This window comes from Amborella trichopoda, chromosome 8 (assembly GCF_054954075.1).
Source record: "Amborella trichopoda isolate Santa Cruz 75 chromosome 8, AtrichopodaSantaCruz75HAP2 v2.0, whole genome shotgun sequence".
NCBI lineage: Eukaryota > Viridiplantae > Streptophyta > Magnoliopsida > Amborellales > Amborellaceae > Amborella > Amborella trichopoda.
In genome coordinates, this window is record NC_142343.1 from 26,433,165 (window position 1) to 26,438,142 (window position 4,978).

Sequence of the window (4,978 nt, forward strand, 5' to 3'; positions counted from 1 at the left end):
TCCTAAAATTCACTGCACCAGTCTCGGATAACACGTCGATTGGACCTTTTAAACAAGACCCATCATAGGCGTGTTGATGGTGAGAACGGGGAACGACCAACCTGAAACTGAAGAAATGGAGTGCCTTAGGGCAATGTTGGTCCTAGAAAGAAGCAGATTTCGAAGCACAGACAATCGAGCTCGAGGCATTGAGAGCCGCTAGAGAGGCCCCTAATCTCGGCGGCCCTTTAAGACAACAATCCTTGAATCCAGCCATGGAGAACCAATCAGCCCTTGCACCTACGTAGCTTCAATCTGTAGCTAACACAACCTTATCGGAGGAGACAATGCGAAATTTATTGACAGAGAAACTACGATCACTCCATATTCCGGGGCTACAAACCCTTGACACTTTTCGAAATCCATACCCAGTGTACGTCAAAGAAGTTCCATATCCTTCGGGATATCAGTTGCCCAAATTCCCAAAGTTTGATGGGCAAGGATCCCCTCATCAACATGTGGCCCACTTCATGTATGTATGTGTGGATTCAGCCAGTAACGAGAACCTCCTAATGACACAATTTGTACAGTCACTATCAGATCCAGGTTTTGCTTAGTACTCATGACTACCTCCTGGGATGATATTTACATGGAAGCAAACGTTAGAATCATTCTTAACAAGGTTTCACAACATGGAAAGAGTGGTCCACTTGGTTGGACTCCTCAATGTGAAGCAAAGGGACCATGAACCTGTGCAAGACTATATCACTCGGTGGAGAAATATCAGCATAGGGTAGGCAACTCCACTCCCTGAGAACCAAGAGGTGCTCATGTGTATTAAAAACATGAGATCTGACATTCCAGTACCCTTGCATACCTCAAATCCCATAACTTCAATGACTTGGTGACTAACGTAGTTAACTTAGAAAGTCTCTTTGAGGGTTTTGGGCTTGACCTGAAGCCAATAACCATGAGGAGGGACTGTCACGACCCCACCCCCTGACCCTTACTGTCCTAAACTGGAGGGCAACAGAGTGCAGGATTGCGATCAGAGGTTGCATACGTCACTTAAGTGGGAGTGGCATCAACACGTATCATAATTGTGGAATCAAAGCAACCACCAGAAAAAAACACAAACTCCCACAAGAAATAACAACAAAAGTTGGATAAATTAAAACCATTCATATCCATATGCATTCTCCAAAGTCATAACTACAATATCCAGAATATTACAATTCATTCAAGGCACCAAAGTCTATTAACAAAATTTCAAAGCTTCACAAACAACACAGTACGGCCGAAGACCAGCTGACACCTACAAAAACAAGGAGATCTTCTAGTCTAGCGCAGGCCTTCAGTCCACCAAACATAACCACCGCCCACCTGTCTTCAACCTGTAACTGCTAATCTTCAAGGGTGGAAGCAAAAGAATGAGCAAAAAAACCTAAAAAGTAGATCACAGTATCATGCTTCCCTGCCAAGGAATAATATCACACATCACAAATCAAGTTTATAAGCCATGCTCATAAACAGGAGTCATGCATCAAAATTATGTCACAATTATAGGATGATGTTTCTCATGGTAAAGCAGGCATAATATAAGATGGAAGATATCATATACACAAGCAATCTATCAGATTTCAACAGATCCACACAAACAAGAGAGCATAACCAAATCAACACACACAACCCACTCTCTAACCCTATTCATCAGGCCAAACACATAACTCAGGTAATCATATATCTCAGGTCAATCTCACATGTCAAGTAATCACATACCAGTCACAGTATCATAATATCCAACTACCAAAGGGAGACCGATTGCATAATACCTTATTAATCTGAGGGGTGCATCACTCCCAAATATTCGCATTCACATCCTGAATCCCGTCCTATCATGGGGAGTTAGGGAAAGATCTTAGCTGCCAGCACTACCATTCACATAGTAGGTGCCCATTCACATAACATATAAGCAGCATGGTACCATCATTCACACAGTAGGTACCCATTCACATAACACATAAGCAGCATGGTACCATCATTCACATAGCAGGTACCCATTCACATAACACATAAGCAGCATGGTACCATCATTCACACAACAGGTACCCATTCACATAACACATAAGCAGCATGGTACCATCATTCACACAGTAGGTACCCATTCACATAACACATAAGCAGCACGGTACCATCATTCACATAGTAGGTACTCATTCACATAACACATAAGCAACACAATACCATTATTTACATAGTAGGTACCTATTCATATAACACATAAGCAGCATGGTACCATCATTCACACAGTAAGTACCCATTCACACAATACATAAGCAACATGGTACCATCATTCATACAGTAGGTACCCATTCACATAACACATAAGCAGCACGGTACCATCATTCACTCAGTAGGTACCCATTCACATAATACATAAGTAGCACGGTACCATTATTCACGCAGTAGGTACCCATTCACATAACACATAGGCATCACGGTACCATCATTCACATAGTAGGTACCCATTCACATTACAAATAAGCAGCACGGTACCATCATTAGGATGATATCAGTATCTCATCACGATAACAGCAATATCACATTTTGGTAGTGACACATCACATTTTAACAGTATCAGATTCACAGGATAAAGTTGTCTATATCACAAAATAATAGTGTTCATATCACATAATGAGTGTTACAGCTGTAATTTCAAGCCGTGACATCTAGTTGTACATAAGGTCATAACTTTTGATTCGTTTGGAATTTGAAGATGGTTCCAAAACCAATTTTATACTAGACACACTTATCCTTAAAATCGGGGTAGTTTGAAAACAATTAGACCTTGTTTGTCCCCTCAAAATTTAAAAAGAATGAAGACATTTTATCTGAAATCTGCTATGTAGTGAAGGCAGTGATATGTCTTTAAAAGTTACTTCATAACTCACAACCAAGAAGAAATTCCAAAAAATTATGAATTTAAGCTTACTTATGAATGTTCAAATGGCAGTGGTTTGCAAGAAAATGGACCCCTTTTTGTCAGTCAAAATCCGTGGCGACAGAGGCATATATCATTGACATATTGTTATAATTAATCTTATAACTCTCAAATTAGGGAGAATTTCGAAAAGTGCTAAACCTATGATCTCAAGCTTACTAAAAAATGTTTCAAACGACAATGGTTTGGAATAAAACGAACCTTATTTGGTTGCACTTGACATCAGAGACATCAGTTCTGTGTTTTTATCAAAACTGTCTAGAGTAATCTATTAGCATATTTCGAAGTATAAGTTTACATTAATAAAGAATCAGAGTATGATGTAAAAATGAACATTAAAATAGACTCAGAAATATTTCCAATGGTGGTATTTTTGTGTCATTTGGGCTTTAATTGCTTAGTCAAACTCTTAGTACAGCAGAAGTAACATTCTTGGAAATTATCACAGTCTGCTAACAATGACATACATGCATAAAACGAGCCATATCTTCCAAACTATCAAGAATTTCAACTAGTCATAATCACCAAACTTAAAGTAGACTCATATAAATTTTATATGGTGATGATTTGAGGCTAATTGGATTTCATTTCTTAGTCAAAATCTCATAAAAAAAGCATGTAAATTCCCTAAAAAATCATAGTACAAACATGACATATTCCAAAGACTATCCCATAACCTCAAATCCATGCAAGATAACAACATGAAACCTTTTCTATATTAAAATAGGCTCACACAACCATCATTCCATAGAATATCAGGACTTACAAGATTAATAACATTGCCAAACTTATCATACAAGAAGATCTAATTGTTGGAAAAATAGAACACAAACATACATGCCTAACTTCAAGCCTAATCCATGCTTTATTCATGCTTAATTCATGGAAATTCATACTTAAATATCATACTTTCATATATAAGGATCATAATTCATATTATGGACACACAATAGCATGGTCTACTTACCATTTTCTCCAATGGTGATCCCGACTCCTTCGCACAGCCACTTCCCCAAGCTTCTCCCACAAGTCTTAAAGGAGCTGGAATTCCTAATGGTTCAAAGGGGGAAAACGTGGGGAAGAGAGAGATATGAAAGCTGGGGTGGTTAAATGGGTAGTGAGAGAAGGGGAGGAGAGGTGGCAACATATAATGGACAAGTGGTGGCAGCATGGGACAAGTGGCATCACACAATTAACAAGTGGTATGCAAGAGGAGAGAGAGAAGGGCAAGTATGGGGGACATCATCATTGTGGGTACAACAAGCTTTTGCCACTTGGCACACAAGGGGAGAGAGAGAAAACATGGGAAAGAAGAAACTCCCTAGATTACTATACACCTCCCACACACAGCCACATGCTAATCAACTCGCCGCGGCGATAGTCTCTTACGCTCGCGATAATACTCCCTTACGCACACGGCGATACTCCTTTATCTTCACGCTCAGCGTTAGCTCAGGCAGTGTTACTCCACACGGTGATGCTCCACACAGCAATGCTCCACACAACGATGCTCCTCACGGCGAGGCTCCACACGACGATACTCCACACGGCGATGCTCCACACAACGATGCTCCTCACGATGAGGGTCGACACGGCGATGCTCCACAAGGTGATGCTCCACATGACGATGCTCCTCACGGTGTGGCACTCGCGACATTGCCTCTTACGCTCGCGGCGATACTTCCATTCACACGCGACGATAACAGTTTATGCACAACATCACCCCATCACTCCATAGCTGTTGCTGGCTCTTTCTCTCTCTTCACAGCCGGCGCTAGGCTCCTTTCACAGACAGCGCTAAGCCTCTTTTACAGACGGTGCTAGGCCCCTTTTCACGTGGGGCGATAGCGTTCTTCCTTAGTGCTGGGCGTGGGTTTCCTCCTCCCTACTGCCTTGAGTGTCTAATTTTAGAAAATTGGGTTTCTTACAGGGACTCAGATACAGCTAGAGGTAAAGCTTCTCAATCCAAAAACTCTATGACTACTTCGACGGTCATCC

At 41.0% G+C, this 4,978-nt stretch overlaps 1 long non-coding RNA gene across 1 annotated transcript; it reads right to left on the reverse strand.

The window, feature by feature from the left end:
- Nucleotides 1-1,230: 1,230 nt before the first annotated feature.
- On the reverse strand, nucleotides 1,231-4,038 carry LOC148780982 (uncharacterized). Its single transcript, XR_016060101.1, has 3 exons — nucleotides 3,948-4,038; nucleotides 1,812-1,871; nucleotides 1,231-1,387 (listed from the first exon to the last, which is right to left on the reverse strand). It is a non-coding gene; the product is annotated as an uncharacterized LOC148780982 (long non-coding RNA).
- Nucleotides 4,039-4,978: the final 940 nt, after the last annotated feature.